Source organism: Tachypleus tridentatus, chromosome 7, assembly GCF_004210375.1.
Source record: "Tachypleus tridentatus isolate NWPU-2018 chromosome 7, ASM421037v1, whole genome shotgun sequence".
Taxonomy (NCBI): Eukaryota; Metazoa; Arthropoda; class Merostomata; order Xiphosura; family Limulidae; genus Tachypleus; species Tachypleus tridentatus.
In genome coordinates, this window is record NC_134831.1 from 76348949 (window position 1) to 76370647 (window position 21699).

At 34.7% G+C, this 21699-nt stretch overlaps 1 protein-coding gene across 8 annotated transcripts in view; it reads left to right on the forward strand.

Annotated features, from left to right (window-relative positions):
* Liprin-alpha (PTPRF interacting protein alpha) overlaps positions 1-21699 on the forward strand; it is a 303577-nt gene that overhangs the window by 162692 nt on the left and 119186 nt on the right. The window contains exon 1 of one of the 8 annotated variants that reach the window (XM_076512554.1): positions 7560-7578. The exons of 6 other annotated variants lie outside the window; for them this stretch is intronic. The gene's annotated coding sequence lies outside the window, so the exon portion shown is untranslated. Of the gene's footprint in view, positions 1-7559; positions 7579-19535; positions 19748-21699 lie in introns of those variants that run through there. One more of the 8 variants, XM_076512553.1, reaches the window with a different exon arrangement.

Below are 21699 nucleotides of genomic sequence, written 5' to 3' on the forward strand. Positions count from 1 at the left end.
GGGAAATTTATTATTTACTCTATGGAATTTGTTCGATGCGGGTAACGGAAACAAAATAAGGAATATTGTTAGTAGTGCAAGAAAAACATATTGTGACTTTGATTTAAAATGCTAGTTGTTTGCGGATGTTTATAGAATGAAATATGTAGCCTCGCTGATTATATTTGTAATGTTATATTATGACTCGGTTTAAGGTTATAGATGTCGGCCAGAATAGAATGAAGTCGGGAGTTAGGTAAGTAACATAAAACGTTGACCTCTATAACAATAGGATCCGGCATGGCCAGGTGGTTAAGGCACTTGACTTAATTCGAAGGACGCGGGTTCGAATCCCCGTCGTACCAAACATGCTTCCTTCCCCTTTCAGCCGTAGGGGCGTTATTATGTCACGGTCAATCCCACTATTCGTTTGTAAAAGAGTATCCCAAGAGTTGACGGTGTGTGGTGATGACTAGCTGCCTTTCCTCTAGTCTTACACTGCAAAATTAGGGACGGCTAACGCAAATTGGCCTCATGTAGTTTTGCGTGAAATTCAAACCAAACTATAAGAACCATTCGAAAATTCAGTTGGCGATGAATCTGTAATATCATCCATTCCTTAAATATTTTTTCTTGTGTTTTTTATGTATGTATGTGTGTGTGACTTTCATCTTAACCTCTGTCCTCTAATGTATAGAAAACACATTTTTTCCATGATTTCCATGAATATTTTATTGTTGGAATGTTTCTTTGTAGAGCTTTATATAACAGTTGGAAATCTTTCATATCTAGTGAACAAATTCTGCAATCAGAATTGAAGGTTACATTTTATATTGGAAATTCTCTACGTTAAGTTTAGAAAATTCTGGCTCAATGTTACTTCTTCCATTGATCTCTTATTAATTTTGGTTCTGGTTTTGCATTAACCTTATTTTTTTCTTTACATTTGCTCTTCATCAAAGTAAGTTTAGTACGTTTTCGTTTTCCCTCTCGCATAATGATGATTTTGAAATTTACCTTGACTAAGGAGAACTTTTCACACACAGAAACAAATCCTTGGATTATGAAGAATATAAATCATATGACTTGGTTGTCATTGTTACAGATAAAGCATCAGAAACACACAGTCGGTGTCACTGCCCTGTTTAAAAAACAAATCCTTGTAGCAGGACTCCAAACCTTTTAGTGTCTTGTATAAAGTTACTCATAACATAAATGTAGGTACACGTAAAAGACATATTTCACAAGTATATTTGTTGACACATATAACTCTTACTGAATATGACTGCCACACATTACTGTAAGGTCATCGATCCTGGTTTATCTTCGTCCTTGGTCGGTTGTTTCCTTGAAAGTTGTGAAGTGTACTTTTTTTTTTTGTAACCAATGACTGAAAAGTACTGGTTGGTTTCTTGTTAGAGGGTATTTTTCGCCATGGTTTTATTTTTGATGTTGTATATGTGACTCAATCAATTTTAGGCATCAGTTCATTTATAATTCTCTTGTATAACGTACCCATAATTCTGTAATGTAACGAATTCTGTCTTTACATTATGTGGACCTCATACTGAATCTGTGTTATGTGGTCACTAAATATAGTCATTGTACCTGTGCTAAACCAGCAGTGATTCTGTCTTTACATTATGTGGACCTCATACTGAATTTGTGTTATGTGGTCACTAAATATAGTCATTGTACCTGTGCTAAACCAACAGTGATTCTGTCTTTACATTATGTGGACCTCATACTGAATTTGTGTTATGTGGTCACTGAATATAGTCATCATACCTGTGCTAAACCAGCAGTGATTCTGTCTTTACATTATGTGGACCTCATACCGAATCTATGATATGTGGTCACTAAATATAGTCATCATACCTGTGCTAAACCAGCAGTGATTCTGTCTTTACATTATGTGGACCTCATACCGAATCTATGATATGTGGTCACTAAATATAGTCATCATACCTGTGCTAAACCAGCAGTGATTCTGTCTTTACATTATGTGGACCTCATACTGAATCTATGATATGTGGTCACTAAATATAGTCATCATACCTGTGCTAAACCAGCAGTGATTCTGTCTTTACATTATGTGGACCTCATACTGAATCTGTGTTATGTGGTCACTAAATATAGTCATCATACCTGTGCTAAACCAGCAGTGATTCTGTCTTTACATTATGTGGACCTCATACTGAATCTATGATATGTGGTCACTAAATATAGTCATCATACCTGTGCTAAACCAGCAGTGATTCTGTCTTTACATTATGTGGACCTCATACTGAATCTATGATATGTGGTCACTAAATATAGTCATCATACCTGTGCTAAACCAGCAGTGATTCTGTCTATACATTATGTGGACCTCATACTGAATCTGTGTTATGTGGTCACTAAATATAGTCATCATACCTGTACTAAACCAGCAGTGATTCTGTCTTTACATTATGTGGACCTCATACTGAATTTGTGTTATGTGGTCACTGAATATAGTCATCATACCTGTGCTAAACCAGCAGTGATTCTGTCTTTACATTATGTGGACCTCATACCGAATCTGTGTTATGTGGTCACTAAATATAGTCATCATACCTGTACTAAACCAGCAGTGATTCTGTCTTTACATTATGTGGACCTCATACTGAATCTATGATATGTGGTCACTAAATATAGTCATTGTACCTGTGCTAAACCAGCAGTGATTCTGTCTTTACATTATGTGGACCTCATACCGAATCTGTGTTATGTGGTCACTAAATATAGTCATCATACCTGTACTAAACCAGCAGTGATTCTGTCTTTACATTATGTGGACCTCATACTGAATCTATGATATGTGGTCACTAAATATAGTCATTGTACCTGTGCTAAACCAGCAGTGATTCTGTCTTTACATTATGTGGACCTCATACCGAATCTGTGTTATGTGGTCACTAAATATAGTCATCATACCTGTACTAAACCAGCAGTGATTCTGTCTTTACATTATGTGGACTTCATACTGAATCTGTGTTATGTGGTCACTAAATATAGTCATCATACCTGTACTAAACCAACAGTGAATGCTCGCGCACCAAATTTATGTCAGATCTACATCTACTCGAGTGGCTTGTTATGAATATAAAAAAAGTATACTTGGTGAAATGATTTTCGTACGTGGCCTTTTGATTATCATACTGTTAAAACGATTGTTTTCCGGTGATAACGTAACGTGGCCAACCAACATCTTTAAAACTGAGGTCGCACATTAAAATGTGGGCGAGTATAATATAACTTAGAACCTAGCCCACGTTTTTCTTAATAGTAACAAAAATATTTTTATGAAATTTATTATTGGCATATTGATGTCGAATTTGTATAAAAATGTTCCTTTGTATAAAGTAGATGAAAATATCATCTTGTGACACCTCTCCTTCCCCTTCTGGTTGTTGGTATTCAATAAGCGTGTTAAAACCGTAAACATGCAAAAGATGTTTCTGTTATAAGTGAGGCTCAGATTTCATTCGTTAGTTTAATAAGATTATTGGCTGATGTTAGTTTCTTTTGACGTAATTTAGTTAAATATGTTACGAGGGCTTTTCAAAAACTACGCGGACTGTTTGAATTGCGCGGCTCCAGTTGGTTCCAGGGGAATCCGCTTGGTGTCGCTAGGTTTGCACAGATCAGCTGATTACGACGCCATTTCCCGATTGCAGATATCTTCATTTGTGTATCAGCAACGCGGTTTTAAGTGAAGTGTGGTTTTTTCGTTTGGCGGATTTCAGAATGAATGACCTGAAGGAGCAACGACTTGCTGTGAAAATTTGTGTTAAAATTGGAAAATCTGTGACTTAAACTTTTGCTATGCTTAACACGGCTTACGGTGATGTTGCTATGAATCGTACGGCATGTTTCAAGTGGCATGAACGTTTTAAGGATGGTCGACAGTCCATTGAAGATGATGAGCGTCCTGGACGTCCTTCCACGTCAACTGGCGACCCACACGTCGACAAAATCAACACCCTGGTGCGGTGCATCTTCAATTTTTCGGTCAAAATCTCGTAACAAGATCCAACTGATATCCCACACTCTTCAGCAAGCTCCCTGACGGTCAGACGTCGATTTGCCAAAAACTCACGAGTTCTGACCAAACACTCGATCATTGTTCTTCCCCACCCCCCTACTCACCTGACTTTGCTCCTTGAGATATTTTCTTGTTCCCCAAACTCAAAAGACCCTTGAAAGGAAGAAGATTTGAGACGATTCCCAAGATTAAGGCAAATGCGACGAAGGAGCTGGAGGACATTACAAAAGAAGCGTACCAGGACTGTTTCAACAAGTGGAAACACCGTTGGGATAAGTGTGTGCGTTGGGGAGGAGAGTACCTTGAAGGGGTCCCAGACCTGTAACTTCTAAATAAAGTACATTTTGTTTTATGACGTCAGTCCGCGTATTTTTTGAACAGACCTCGTATTTGGCTTTAAATGACTGAGATGCATAGTCTTCACAAATCTATTCCAAATTGTCATGAAATATATTCAGGAGTATCATTTGTTACAGCTACTTTCTATAATTATACTGTGGGTATTAAAGACTGGTAGTTTTACTCAAGACATTTTATAAATTTGGAACCAAGTAATCATTAAAAGCTGGTGGTGGAAGTTACATGTCAAAGAAAAGTATAAGGGTGCCTTGTCTTAAGTATTGTGTACACCATAAAGAAAGAGAACTTTTGGCTTACTAATGTGGAAATTGGCCAAGTGGACCTCTGGATGTAAAGGAAGGCCGTGGGCAACCGTAAGTGTACAAGACCCAGTCTGTTGGAATAACTACAGCCGAAACTCAAACCGACCACTAAAGCCTGTCTCACATGAAAACGTCAGCTCCTGATACCAGCCACAATCCAGCTCTTATTTTTTTTTATATTTTCTGATGCACTTCAGCAACTTAGTGATTTCACGAGAGACTCTCATACCACAAAATATTGTAAGCAAAATAACAACGCGGAATTAAAGAACTGTAGAGAATTTCGCGCTTAGACTACAAGTCGTAGAGGTGATGGACCGTGGTCACAACGGAGATGAAGACCCAAGTCGGTTCCTGTTCTACGACAGCTGACCGGAATCGGAGAAGTTGCTGTTTTGTCTCATTAGTGTACGCTTTTCCAAGATTCCATGATGGAAGCCATAATTTACAAGTAACTAGCGTACTTTGTTTCCACATACATTACAATGTTTGCGAAGGATGGGACTTGGGATTCACAAAGATTATTGGATTTACTTACATTTCAGTGAAGAGAACAATTACTTCAGGCATAACAGAGCTGTGTGACAACCAGGACCCTGAAGAAGTGTATCAGGTCAACGAAGCGCACAAAACAACAATATGTTCAACAGCAACGGCGTCTCCATCCACTGACGGAAGGATAAACCTGTCAAGATTTCTCTGTGGATCGGACTTCACGTCTACCTTAGAATCCTCTTGGAGAATTTCACTGTAGGCGATGACAGATTTTTATAACTTGTTGTGAGAGTGTTTGTTTGTTTGCTTCTTATGACTTTATAATATTAATTCTCTTGTAATAAAATCCTCACTAACATTTTACAGTTTATTACGTTCAAAGTGCAAACTGCCCTTGAGTTAAGGTGATTGTAATTAACTTTGGTAGGAGAATATAATTTTAGTGTAGTATTATCGCAGGGGGAGGGCATATTTACTGGTTACATTTTTAACCCCAACGCTAAATGTTACGTCATATACATACACACACTATCAGTGGCAATAACAAGCAAAGTAAATGATGCAGGAGAATAGCTAATTACCCATCAAGCAGAGACGACAGTAATTAATTTAACTTCAAGGAAATTCTCGTGTAATTAGTTCGTCGTGGCATTGAAGCGAATTATAACATTTCTATATCGAGCGTTACCAGTAATTGGGCAGAAACAAACAAAGAGCGTACCCTACAAATGCCTTTGCATGTTATTTATACTTCCAAAGATCTGTAATTATTTCTTTCCAAATTAAAACCTTTAAATCGAACTGAAGATTTTAAAATTTTATTCAGTTTGATGGAGAAAGTTTCAGTTAAGAGACACGAATAACTCTTGATTGTTCATTCCAAAACTCCTTTCTTATGGACTTTCTAAATTAAGTATTTCAAACCACTTTTTTAAATTTAAAACTAACAATAATGTATTCAAACCTGTATACACACACTTTAGGCATTCAATATTAACATACGTATAAAAACTGATTGCAACACATTTTACAATGTCGACACGAGTAGTAACTTACGATCTATAGTATCAGTTGCTGGTTCAAACAAAGCTAGTCTTTGGGTAATCGATGCCTTTTTCCTAAAGTACCTTTAATGAAGTTTCAAGATGGCGTTATCTGGATTTCTTAGGAGGATGCGAGTTTTATTGTTTCAAATATTTAAATTAGATACCATAACTTCGTTCATGCTATTTTATTATCTTTTTGTTTATTACATTTGGGAACTTTATTATCAAATTTTGTAAATTTTTATGAGTATTTTTAAATTTGGAGTATTCTTATTATCATATTTCTAATTAGTGATAATCCTACCCTCATCACATAATGGAAGTTATGTTTTGAAAACATTTTCACTCATAGATATAGAATAGTTTTTCCGCTTTCCTATATTTTTATCCATTTGTAATATAGATATTTTATATCCGATTTTTTTTTAAATGAAACTTTAATATTAGCATCAGCTTTTAGCCGTGAACAAGGAATATTAAATAAAATTTGTGAAGATTGGAATAATTGACTTTAGTATCTTACTTTATCGTATTCGTCTGATTTGTGATGCTTTTAAAAGTTAAAATTATTTAGTTTTCTTTATTGGAAACGATTTTTTCGAGTCTGTTCTTTCAAGTGTTCTGGATATGATCCGAACTTCCACTGTCATTACAATTTGTTGTGTATATACATGATCTAATAATTTTTTTTTGAACAACTGAAAGATTAAAACGATAAAAACACATAATTAAGTAAATGAGCGATTTGTTCTCAACTGCTCTTGTTTTTCAATATTCAACCATCGTAGTTTATATTATTTTATGTTTGCTGTTTACATTACAACTGAGAACGAAGCTCTGAGAATTAAAGCGTTATGAAGAATTCATTAAGTGGAGTTTAGTTCGCTGTGATAATGATCTATCAAACATTTACTGAGATGCGTACATGAACTTTCTTATATTAAAAAAATATTGGTAGAATAAAAGAACGAGGCCAGGTTTGCTTACTGCTGCAAACCTTCCCAAATGTTATATCTTTATCACGCAAAGCATCATCACAAATACATTTTAAAGAACAAACTGTACGATGAAGAACCTCATTTCTAATGCAATAGCAACTCTGCGGTGCTTTCGAAATGTATTTTAAATTCGTATTTATTCTTTTTGTCTGATATGTGAATTTATAATTAATAGGTATCATTAATGTACATTTACATTTTAGTAACATGTTTCCACGAGGATACATGTTAATGTATATTTTCTCTTTTTTTATAGGTAAGTTTAGTATTTATCAACTGGAATATTTGGTGCGAAGAAGAAACATAGGAATTGCTACTCTTTTGCCCAGGTAGTTGGATTGTAAGTTAAAGATAAGAATGTTGCCATTAAATTTCACATTATGGCTCATAAAATCCAGGTTAACTAGTACATATGAGTGTAATTACGAAAATATGTTCCCACCCATTAAGTACAGGGTATCTAATGTGTTAAATAATTGAAAGTAGGATATCTCATTAACAAATTATAACCTAAAGAGAAAATACCTAATGAATTGAAGTTTTAAAAATATAAATATTAATAAATTTATTACAGGGTTTCTGAATGGTTATGTATCTTGTAAGCATATAATATCTAATTTAATACAAAAATGTTTAATGAATTACACGTAATATAATTATAATATATATCAGAAATATAACGAACTAAATATAGTCTTTTACATGTAAATATTTAATAAATTGAATTTATTTAAGTTTCAATATGCGTATTTGTTCAGAATCTTACAAAATAATTGTTTTTACTTTGTAAACGTTTTGTCTAATAAAATCCTTGTTATTGGCACAAGGAAAAGACATGCTTAATCTCTGTATCGAAAAGTGTTGAAAACAGTATTTATCTGAAACACGTATTATTAACGTTTATTATTCTCACGTGTTACGAATCTTCTCTGAAAAGGCCCGGCATGGCCAGCGGGTTAAGGCGCTTTACTCGTAATATGAGGGTCTCGGGTTCGAATCCCTGTTGCACCAAAAATGTTCGCCCTTTCAATCGGGGGAGCGTTATAATGTGACGGTCAATTCCACTGTTCGTTTTAAAAAGAGTAGCTCAAGATTGGCGGTGGGTGTTGATGACTGGCTGCCTTCCTTCTAGTCTTACACTGCTAAATTAGGGACGGCTAGCGCAGATAACCCTCGTGTAGCTTTGCACGAAATTCAAAAACCAAAAAAAACTTTTCTGAAAAAGAAATAATGGTCAAACATCAGCTGGCTATTACTAATTTTAAAATCATGTAAATTTCAAAATTTTCCATAATTTGTAAAATTTTGCCACGATCTTTCTAAACTCCATTCTCTATTGTTATAAAAATAACTTATTTACAATTTTTACATTAAATTGTATAACGTTCGAAGTAATTTAAGTATTTTTTAAAAAGCATTATGCAGTCTCTAGTTTTCTGTCTAATCGATATCACAAGCTACATTAAATTTGTAAAAATATATTTTTGTAACATTAACATTGTTATAAAACTATTTTTGTCTTCAAACTGACGACCTGTCTCGCAATCTGAGTGTCACGGGTTCGAATCTCCACGTCACCAAACTTGCTCGCCCTTTCAGCCGTAAGAACGTTATGAGGTTACTCGTTGGTAAAAAGAATAGCTCAAGAGTTGGCCGTGGATGGCTACCTTCCCTTTAGCCTTCCACTGCTAAATTCAAAACAAACAACAAACCTAAAAAGTGATTGTGTAGATGTAACTTAAATTTTTATTTGTCAGATTATAATCTGAAATTTTATTGGTTATTGTGTTTAGATTTTATTTTACTCTGAATGTTTTTTGTAGTATTTTTGCTTGTTTTAGTTAATATGTTAAGCTTAGTTTGAATGACAAACTTGTTAACAGACCAAGTCGTATACTGCTAGTAAATTATTGTTGTACAACACAAATTGCCCATTGTTTAGCTGTGTAACAACAACCAAGCAGAACTTTCACCATTGTAAGCTTGCTATTAATATGTGGTGAGCAGGTTTTTCAACTACTAAATGCAATGCAAGATAAACAGTTTGTGGCTCGAATAATGTGTAAAAACGGTGAATACTGCACATGCATATGTTTGTAGTATCATGTAAAACTTGTTCGTTGGTGGCGAGTAATGTGTTAAAAGCGTTAGATACTGTTTAGTTATACAACTCGCATCTAGTTTGTAAGGACATGTACTGTTACTGTATTTTAACTGTAGCATCCTGAACGGTCTACCATGTTGATAACGTTTTATCTCAAACTCCTCATGGACGTCGAAATTGGATTGCTTTTTCCGTATGTAATCCACCAAGAAACCGCTTACATACTCTACTCTAGGCTTTGTAGGATGTAGTATCAAACTATCATTAGATAGTAATATTTTAATGTTGAATAAGTAATAAATGACCGCTTGTATAAAGATAGTGAGTTGAATACTCTCATCTTTCTATGTGTTGGTGACGATTAAGGTACTGTATGCTCCAACAGCTTTAAACGTGATTAGTGAGCTGCTGTTAAATTCGAAACACAGAAGAGTTGTAGTTTATTGGAAAGGACAAATAATGTATACTGCTACACCCGATTTGTTGAGTTGTAGTTTATTGGAAAGGTAAATAATGTATACTGCTACACCCGATTTGTTGAGTTGTAGTTTATTGGAAAGGTAAATAATGTATACTGCTACACCCGATTTGTTGATGGTGAACAATGAATTTCTTTACAGTTTTATTGTTTAAGATATTATTTTACACGATTTCATATTTTGTTCTGGTTATTTATTTCTGATCTGGCTGAGTTTCTCAGTCCAGTTTCTATGCTGTTATTTCAGATTGTTATCCTAGTTTCCATAAAAGTGTGCAGTGTTGTATTCACGTGATTTCGTGTTTTTAGTTTAATTTTCCAAGTTTTTTTTTATTGTTCCCATGATTTAATGTGTTTAGTTCAACTCATCAGCGACTGATTCTTTCGTGTGTCTTCTGTTGCTTTGCGAACTTTTTATTTCGGATTCTATGATTTTATTTTAAACTATCTTTTTATAGGTCTTTTGCGAGTTTATTTCGTTTGTTTCCATACTTTCCACACTTTAAGATAAGTTTACTGATGTTTCATCTTCTCAACCATGTATTTACCTTGTTTGGCAGTTTTTCTTGCGACTCGTTTCTTTCTACAGGAACATTTGAACCGACTCCTTGTGGCAGTTTTATTTTTATCCACTCGCCTCTTCAATCCTCCAATTAAGATATTTCACGCGAATGGCTTTAGGAAGTAACATTTTTAACACATTTCTGCGGTAACCGAGACGTCAAGACTGTTTCGTGACAACGCCCGTTGTCCTTTTGTCGTTGTTGTCTGCTTTTCGTTCCCTCATTATTCAAGAGACTTAAATGGACTAGTTGTATAACGTGTTTTCTCTCTTTCTCGCGTGAGCGAGATCACAAGTCAATACTGCAGACACTGGAGGAACTGACGGTAGCAGTTCGATGTATAGTATTCCGGTATTCATAGTGTTATTTAACTCATGGTACTTTGATATAAGTCAGTCGTTTTTCCTTGTTTATCTGGCTATATTAAATGTCAAATTTCTTTCGTTCTTCAATATTAGCATGTAGTAGAAAAAGGTTTCTTAGAATTGAGAGGGCGTGACAAAGAAATTGATTTTGCACAAACTCAAGTTCGTCCATTAGCTCGTGGAAAGTGGTATAAAACATTTTCCTTCGTCTCGGCACTTTTCCTTCGTCTTGTATAAAATGTTTCTACTTTTTTAACACCAGTACATGACATCGTGTGACTCAAATTCGTGCTACTTGCATACTTGTTTCTGGTTAAAACTTTGGAAGGATTTGAAACAAACATTTACAAGCGTGCACAAAATAACAGTTATGGAATTAGTAAACATTATAACCGATATTTTCAATTTCTACACAAGAGAGAAAAACTTCTGTTTATATAGTTGTTTTGATTGAGGCTCCCGTTTATTCTTAAGGCGTAAAACAAAAGTAAAAATCATCATTGACGCACTGTTTCTATAAGTTATGCTCAGGCTTAGGAGTTGTAGTCCAGAAGCTTTTGTCTGAATCCTGAGAGTTCGTGATTTTAGTGACTCAAATAATAGGATTCTAAATCTTAATCAAAAGTGGTTGAACTAGTTGCATTCTTTATTTAACTTGAATTATTACAATATATAGCGAAAATGCGATACTGATGAAATTGTAAACATTTACACAAATAAATTTGTTATTAAAACCGTTATCTAATGAACCATTGAATCAGATACTCTTTGTACATAAGTTTGTACCACCATCATTCAACAAGATAGGTCGTTCAGTACCCCGAGAGTAATTGAAGTCGAGTACAGTCCGGTTTTTGTTAGTTTTCCAGGAACGTTAATCAAGAAATGGTCTTGGTTAATAATCTGTTTAAAAGTGGGTACATCGGCAAAAATTACAGAAAATATTTTGCGTGAAATAAAGAATGTTAAAAAACTCTAAAATTCGTGTAATTACGTTTTAAGTCTATCTGCACTTGAAGGAATCAACTGTTGTCTAGTGTGTAGACTCTCACAATAAACTTTGGAAAATACACAACATAACAAATGATGAAATAAAATGTCAAATTATACGGATTGATTTAAACGTGATAACACTTAATAAAAAATTTATTCGTTAAATCTCGCTACTGCGAGAAAAAACCAAGGACTTATGGAGCACAATTAGTGTATGGAGAACCTTGGGATAACAACCTCTTCTCAGTGTTATCCTATATTGTACGTGCAGTTGATCGTAAGGAGTGCTGGGCCATTACTGGACGTTCTGTTGTGTGAGGTAACATTTTGTAGCAAAATAAATTAATAATATATATAGTGAACTAGCCAGACATACAAGTCTGAAATAAGTTTGTGTGTCAACAACAGAAGAAAAAATCCAAGGAAATATATTGGTGCAATGTGTCTCACTCGTAAATATTGTGTCTCCACTTCATTGGTATGTATCCACAAACAAAATCATCGTTAAAAATACTTATTTTTTCCCTTAAACTACTGAAAACATTCAGGTAAAATCTGTTAAATTACATTAATTCGTTGAATTTCTTTTATATATTGTTACTTCCTAGGTCAGCGTTTGGTGAGAAGGAAAAAAAACGTGCGAGTCATCTCATTAGATCGTTTTACTTTATTGGATATGAGACCACAGTTTGTGATTATTGTTATTGTTTGTTCATTTGTGCACTTGTGAAAACAACTATGAGTAGCATCTATATGTCGCAGTACCCTCGTATTTGTTCTACTGGATATCAGATCACAGTTTCTGTTCATTCTGTTATTGTCTGTTCTTCTGCATTTCTGTAAAAAAAACAACAAGAAACTATGAATAGCATGTCTATGTCGCTCTACAATCGTATCTGATTAAGCTTGAACTCAGTTCAAGTTTATCTTTGAGCTGGTTTAGTCATGTAACATTGAAATCTGAACAAGTTTCGCTTGTTGTGATCTGTTTCTTTTACAAAGTAACTAAATATACATTAACGGTATTTGCATGTAAGTTGCACTGTTTATGGTCCACACTGATAGCACTTTAGAGATTATTTTTTCCGACAAAACAGCAAAATTTGGGGTATTGTATATATATATATGCTCTCTTCTAAAGGCCTTCTACTGTCATAAAATCCAGGATTTGACTTCCTGTGGTTGTCAGAGCGAAGGTAGCACATTGTACTAAAACAAAACAAGAAGTTTACTCGTAAGAAAGTTGCTGCACGTGATACCTCATGGAATCCATTGTTTAATTAAGGTTTCATTTCCAGTTTATTAATTAGCTCCTGTATTGTAATTTGAGCATGTGTCTATCTACATCACTGATAAGAGTATTTCACAAATTGGATGATCACGTGATTTATTATGCAGTTTGAAGCACGTTCGTATTACTCTTGTGCAGCCAATCTAATTTTTTCCAAACATCAGAGTTCAGTAAGAGGGCGCTGAAGTTTTATATCAAGGCGATATAAAATGTCTGGTATGAGCTATATGTATATTATAACCATTAATATTAAAAACAGGTCTGATTATCATACGATGCATCACAGCGAAGACTATATTTCTTCCGTACGGTATAAAAATAGAAATATTAAAACTTCACGTGATAAATGTTATTTCTTGCGACTTTTCAGGCAAACGCCCTTCGTCGGGCTTCACATCAGAGCTGCAGACTTTATGTAAAATACCACCACGTACACAGTGAGAGACAGTAAAAACCAACAATAGTGGTACAGAATTTAAGTAACGCTTACATCATCTGTCCGTACATTGTTCAATTTCTTCAGATGGCCCTGCATGGCCAGGTGGTTAAAGCGTTCGACGCCTTAATTTCAGGATCGCGGGTTCGAATCCCCGTCACACCAAACATGCTCGCCCTTTCAGCCGTGTGGGCGTTATAATGTTACGATAAACCCCACTATTCGTTAGTAAAAGAGTAGCCCAAGAGTTGGCGGTGGGTGGTGATGACTAGCTGCCTTCCCTCTGGTTTTACGCTGCTAAATTAGGGACGGCTAGCGCAGATAGCCCTCGTGTGGTTTTGTGCGAAATTCAAAAACATTTTATTCAGTATTTTGAAAATCTCAGCCTGCAGTGTTGATTCGCTCTCTGTGTAACATTCATGTATCGAGTAAATTTATTGATTATTTGCTCTTATTTTATCAGTAAAAACAACGTCTAATTTATTTTTTATGTGTAACTATCATTAGAAAGTCATGCGGTCATGCAGCTGACTAGCAGCTGTACTTCTCTTTCCTCAAGATAATCCTGGATAAAATTTGTTTTGACTATACTACTAGACTTTACTGATCAAGTACCAGATAGTTTCTGCAGTAATTTAAATGTATTTAGTGTGTTTTAAACTAATGTTGTTTTTAATGTAGTGTTTTCAACGTACCAAGAAGGCGGCTGCATTTAAAATAATACGTTATTATTTTCTTTTACATGCGGAAGTCACCGAATCGTTTATATCTATTCTTCTGGTACTGCACACGTAATGTGAATGTTAAACTTCTGTATTACTATAGTTGAAAATAAAAAGCCTGTGATAATTCAAACTCCCCTCTTGTTAATTCCGTTTTATAATTTTTAAAAAGTCTGAGAGGTTTTTATGCTTGTTACTGCGTGTTAGTTACATGATAGTCTTTCTAAAACACGTAGTGTATGTTAGCTTGAGTGTTTAGTGACCTTTGTTCGATTTCAACATCCTTCTCTGAAGATATTAAACTATTCTGCTTTAAAAAATTAAAAATGAGATCGATTTCTTTTATTTTATTTCTTTAGTTAAAATTCTCCGTAGTTTCCGGCTGAACGGATAATAAGACGCTTAAAGCGGGAATATTACAATTCCGGTGTATAAATCTATGTTATTTTACGTACAGATGTAGCTTGTATGTTCCATCGTTTCTCGAGTTGAGGAGGTATACCTTGAAGCACAGCTTTAACTTCAAGTTGTTCCTTCATTACCTATTTATATGTTCCATGAAAGAAGCTGAGCAAGTGACTTTTTAAGAGTACATCTTCACTTTTTTCTACAAGTTTAACATCGTGATAAACCTGCAAAGTGTCTTCAAGGTTTTGTCATCATCGGGTTCAGTGAGTACACATGGGTACAGTAATGTGCGTATACTGTACGGAGCAAAGAAGTCACATGACCTTAGATTGTGTAACAGTTCTAACCCTTATACAGTGGGAATGTTGTAGGTAGCAGCGTCACATAATAATGGCCGCCGTTTAAAGGTTCAGAAGTTATATTTTTGCACATCTCGGTCGTGACTTAAATATAAAAATCGTTCAAAAGAGAAATGCTATGTCCTTTTTGTCCTCTCTTAACAACCATCAAAATTTGTTGAAGTTATCCAAAAGTTAAATCGTTTTTGTTTATTTTAAATATGTATGAAACATGCAGAGAAAACTTTTGAAAGCAATCCCCGGATTCTAAATGTAAATAACTGGACTGTTTAGAAAACTTCAAATAGAAATTAGACCACCAGCTAGTCCAAGATAAGTTTGTATTAAATCAAGATAAATCTTTGCACGACAAAGAACTGGACCAAATCAACTAAGGAAACTAAACAAACTTGAAAGACGACACAACAAAAAAACGCCATCTAACCTCGTTACCAGAGAACTGCAACTTCTAAACAAAAAAAGGCCTCAACTTTACCGTCAACCACAAAAATATTCCTTACCTACAGTTGAAAACTTCCCTAAAAATGTTAGACTACTGACCCACTACATAAAATAACAAAATGTCATCTCTACTTTAAACAACCTGCAGTTCAAAAACAAAATCCAAAACCTTAACCACCATAATTTTGTGATAGATAACAATAACATAATGCGATTCCCGGAGTTTTCCAAACTCACATTTTAAACAGTTTAAAAAGAAAAAACAACAACTCGGTTACAAAATAATAAACATAGTGAACCAAACCTGTAAACGGAAAAGTAATTTCGCAAGCAATGAAATCACACATATTTATAACCTGAAGAAAAACGCTAACATTAGTTTAAATTCTAAAAGTTAATATGAGCAGAAATTCTTTCCGATAAAAGGAATTTCAAAGCCATCCCAAACAACCGTACTAACGATAAAAACAGCTGAACAGAATTTTGTTACGAATAATAAAAAGGGTAATATAATTATTCACGATCTTTATGTTATATACGTCTGTCTCATGCACTACACAACTTGGCAGATAGGTAGCCTGGACTCTCACAGCATACTTAAAGTCTACAGGGTTTGTTTTGTTTAAAGATGTCTTCACTTTCAGAAATACCCAAGACCAACTAAATTCTAAAGCATTTATAGCTAATTTTGATGTCGGTTTTCATCAGTGAGGTTTGTAATATGCAATCCGCCTTTGTATTAACTACATTCCTTACGTGGTTTTTGTCCCCTTTAAGAGCTTGTCACAACTAAACTCAATTTATTTTTCAACAGCAACAGTTTTCTTCGTATAAATGGTTTGAACATGGGTAGTCCCGTTTCATCTGTTGTAGTCAACATATTTATGACAGGAATTGACATTCCACGCCATGTTCTCTTTCCTGGTACAGGTATGCTTATGGAACTCTTAGTGGTTTCACTTCTACTGAACACTTAACTTTCTTCAAACACTTAAAACTACCTTCACTCCAACATTAAATTGACTTTGGAACACGAACAAGCAGTCATATTTTCTTAACCTCAACATGATTAGATCGGGAACTCATTACAAAACTAAAATTCCACTCATGAAACCAAACGGAAGATCAAAACATTAAATAACCCTTGTAAGCAATTACGTTCAAATGGCGATTTAGATCAAGATGTTAACCTTAGGAAATATTTCCTTCATTCATACCAGTGCATTTCCGTGTTGAAAAAAACATCCTCACACAAAAAGACATCAAAATGAATCTTGTGAACAAAGTTGATACAAGTAACCTAAAATACACAACGTTACTGCAGTTTATCCTTCAATCAATTCAAAAGTAATTCACACTTGGATCAAACTTACCATTAAACATAAAAATCTAGTCAAGCTCAAATTTTTCAAAACTCGACCCTGGATTAAAGTCGTTTATTTAACAAACATTATCTACAAGCATACAATTAGAACGTTTTCTTTTTCTCAACAACTTGTAATAAACACCTAGAATTTTACATAAGAGAAACCAGAAGTAAATTGAAAGCCAGATTAGTAGAACATGATTAAAATCCCTTCCACGTTTACCACCATTGCAACTCAGAAAAACATTGTGTGTGTGTATTGAAAATCATTGATTAAAAAAAAAAAAAAAAAAACAACCGGCAAATCTCGGAAGCAGTTTTAATTCGGCAAACATCCTCACTCAAGATATCTTTACTAAACCGTTAAGCAATCTCCAGTCATGGACTTCTGTGCTTGCGTAAACCACTTGTACCTTTTGAAGAAAAATTTCTTCAAAGCATTTACGATTTGTTGCTATGTGAAACGTGCTATAGCCTCCTGCTACTATGTGAAACGTGCTATAGCCTCCTGCACTGCCCATTCAAGCTCTCTTCAAATTTTATAGTTCCGAAGAGTGGTTTATCGTCATCAAATTTTCACCTTTTGGTTGTAGCTGTAACTTCAAGTTGAATATTTATTATCATTGTATGCAAACTCGTCATGCGAATAGGAAGGAACAGATGTTTACCTTATATTTGCAGAGTATATCAAAATAGCGTCCCAGATGAGATATTTTGTTGTGCTCAATTTAAATGTAAAAGCTAGAATGAGCTCTCTTTACTCACAATATCGAACAGTGTCTGACACCTAAAATACACCAAGCTTTAGGATATAGAACCTTTAGCTACTTTATATAATATATAATAGTATGTGTGTGATATTACATGACTTTCTTTGTTGCGCCTAATGAGTGACATACTATGTACTTTGTAAAATTTAAATTATGCTGTGTTATTCTTACTGGAAAACTGTATCAAGCCTGTATAGAATGTCACGTAAATTATTCATGTAAGTTTATGCAACACACACACACACACACAGTTCATCATCAAGACAGCCCAGCATGGCCTGGTAATTAGGGCACATGACACGCAATCGGAGAGTCACCGTTTCGAATCTCCGTCACACCAAACATTTTCGCCATTTCAGCCGTGAGGGCGTTATAATGATACAATCAATCCCAGTATTTTTTGGTAAAAGGATATCCTAAGAGTTGGTGGTGGGTGATGGTGACTAGCTGTCTTGCCTATAGCCTTACACTGGTAAATTAGGGTCGGCCAGCGCAAGTAGCCTTGTTCTAGCTTCACGCGAAATTCAAAACAAACAACATATGTAACATTTATATCTTCGAGGCACCGAATATTTTCACGTCCAATGTTACCCAACTTACGTCTTGTGTTATGGATCGAATATTTCATTAGGTCTCTCCTGTAATTATTATTCCTAATTGGACGTTCATACAGCATTGAGTTTTCTTTTTCTGTTTTATTAAACTTTATGAGAAGTCGATCAATTAGATGAGATGAAATTAGAAGTGGACTGACATACGGGCGAAACGCTTAAAACTTAAAATTAGTTTGTAAGAATGCGTAAAATACACTAATCCTAAATGAAGTACAACATGTGAAATATTAGCATTTGTTACACACACACACACACACACACACACACGGTTATTCAATGATGTAAGATTAAGTGGGTCGAAATTGTTGGTGCTTCTCTAAGATTTGTAAGATCCACTCATATATAGAATTAAAAACAGGGGGCACAGTTAGAACCTAGTTCCTCCAATAAAAATATATGTTTAATGGGTCTGACATACCCCATGATCTACTAATATTTAAAAAAATAAGTTTTTGAAAGAGCGAGATGCATTTGGATTTGTATATAAAGTATAGTTTTAGTGAAATAGGAGAGCCCATATTACCAGTCGTTTGCACTAGTAAGTTGTAGATGTTTGAGGCATGGCTGTAACACCTGGATGCTGTTGCCCCAAAACATTAAACATCTTGTTTCTTTGCGTTTCTACACATGATTTCTTCATATTAGGTCTCTCCTATAATTATTATTCCTTATTGGACGTTCATACAACATTGAGGGTTTTTTTACTAACGTTACGCAACCAAAGCACACGAAAGTTCATCTTGTGATACCGTAACAGTTGAGGTGGTAGTAGATTGAGAAAAATGAGTATATTTATGAACACGCCCCCAGTCTTACTATCGTTAAACATTTTCCTCTTCGTAAAAAGTCCATTACTAACATTACAGTTTGATGAATGAAAATATTTATTGGCAGTCCCTCTTCTCACTGTATTTTTACTTCTTTACTGTTTTTAGTAATTCCGTTACTGACATTATGGTGCGATAAAAGGATAGAAATATTAACATTCGGTAGTGTAAGTAGTAACTGAAATGACTGTGCAATAGATATATTGATACTGTTGTTGACAAGAGGTCGTCGTATTAATATCTGTCTGTGAAGATACTTGGCTCTTAAATACTTGATATTGTTTGACGTAACACAATATCAGAAAAATAATGGGATTACGGCTTTCCATTGGTGGGGAAAAACCTACATATTTATTCAGTCACGTTTCAGTTTGGTGTGAAAGTTTGTTCTCGGTGTAGTTTTTCACCTGCTTTACATCTCTTAAACGTATCGCTGATACATTAGTTCAGCTGTGTCATCGCGAGTGTACGTGTGATGAAATCGGGTTGCACTGTTTATGGTGTAACTTTCAGTGTAAATCTTCGTTATTCACTCTTTGTCCACCGGGAACAGGCTCGGTAATGCACGTCTGTGGAGCTTTCATTGTAATAGGATTTTAATCTCTGAGGCTTAACGCGTGCGTTCATTCTGGTGACGTGAACAGCGTCTCAGTTCAGCGATGAGAACACTAACAGAGATTGGCGGGCAACATCACGTGATGACGAATTTTAAACGTGACGTCGAATACTAATAATATGTTAGAAAGTCACCTGCGATACCGGTATGTTGAAAATCATCTTTGGTACTGGTACTTTATTATTGATTGTTTCGTGGATTCTTTGTGTGTATTTATGGGTGTTTTTCTTAGAATTTTTAAAAAATATATAATATCAGGCAAGCAATTTGATGACGTTTATTCCAGCACGCACAATCTAATTTAAAATATTTGTCGTTAATCATATTTCGTGACAGTGTGCGATTTTTTTTTTCTCTTCAGAGCTTAAAGGTTACGTTTTACAATTTTAGGATTTATGTATTCAATCGTTCATCTATTTTGTGCAGGTGACAAAACGTTCATGGTTCAATCTAGTAAAGACTTTAGAACCTAGGAGAACCTTTGTCGGATTTGTCTTTTTACTTGTGCACAGAGTCAAACCGTGATTAATACTGTCATCTGAAGAATTATAGTGTAGCAGGTTTTTATGTAATTCGTTATATTACTTAAACACTGTAGATATTTTATGATGTATGAATTGCGTAATACACTTCAGTTGCTTTATACAGACGAAATATTACATTTTAAAAGGTTAATTTGTGCTTGAAATAATATATAAATCTGTCAGTAGGTGGTGATGAACTTGTTATTTGCAGGTATACAATTATACATTTTTATCACACTCTTATGTAATTATTGTATTATTTACTCAACGCATATAAATTGCACATTTTCAAGGACGACTGATATCTATATGAATAAAAAACTTACTTTATGTATCCGAAACTTTTCTCGAACATTTCTTGATGAAATGCTAAAAATCTCGTATCGTTTGTATAATAGAAAGGGCTCCTGTCGAGGAGTCCACATTGCATATTTGCTTTTCAATTCTGAACTACCTTATCTTTATTCAGGGTGACCCGTAAGTTCCTACCCATCCATATATCTTATGTATTCAGTGTATCTATGTGTTGCCCCTCACTCTCGCTGCATGATATTATGCGACGTACTTGTCACAAAACGCTCTTCAAGTGTAAATGGGCTTACATCGGCCATATTTCTCTGAAAAAAAAAGAAACATTTATACTTCATGAGTAATTGAATATCACATAATAACATATGGATGGGTAGGGACTTACGGGCCACCATGTATACTTAGTCAAACTTTTCAGTGCAACAAATGTGGTTTACAATTGCACAACATTGCTATGTTGTAACGACTGACTTCGATTTCAACTCCAGTTGGTTTTTTTGTTGGTTTTTTTTTGCAAGGTATTTCACACAAACAGTTCTTAATTTCTTTGTACTTTCGTAAAATTTAATATTACATAATACAATTTATTTGGGACTTTTTCACTTATTTAGATCTAAATACGCATGCGCAGTTCATTCAAAACTTGCTACTTTATGTACACTCATAGAGACGTTTCTGCATATCAGCTAAGTTTGCTTTCTTGACAACTTTGTTTACCTTATTTTGCAATAATTTAGCTTCTGTTCATTTCACAGATTGTTATAAACACTTTTTATTAACTTTTTCTTTACTGCGGGTTTTATTCTTCGTTTTTGGCGTTTCTTTCTTTCAACGCGAAAACCAAATTATACACTGAACACTCATAACTGTTTCATACTCTGTACACTATTTAATAAAACTACAACTAAGTAAAGAATAAAGTAACACCTACCTGTGCATGTTTGTCTGACAGCATAATTTTTGTTCCAGGTAGACCAGGATTTATGGATCCAATACATAAGACCAGCAAGAAAACGTAATTTAAATGGCGTGCGTGAAAATGATAAAATGAAAATTCCAGCGAAGGCCATGAGAACGACCTGGGCTAGCAGTGTAATAATACCGTTTATAGGGATAATCACTATGGTTTCACCATTGGTAGTATACATTCGCTTCACAAAGTAGCGCTATTGTGACGGCATGGTCGTGCTGGCTCTTAAGAGTTAATATTTAGATAACATACACCTTGACTTTAACACTTTCAAATATACGTTTCTTTTTAACG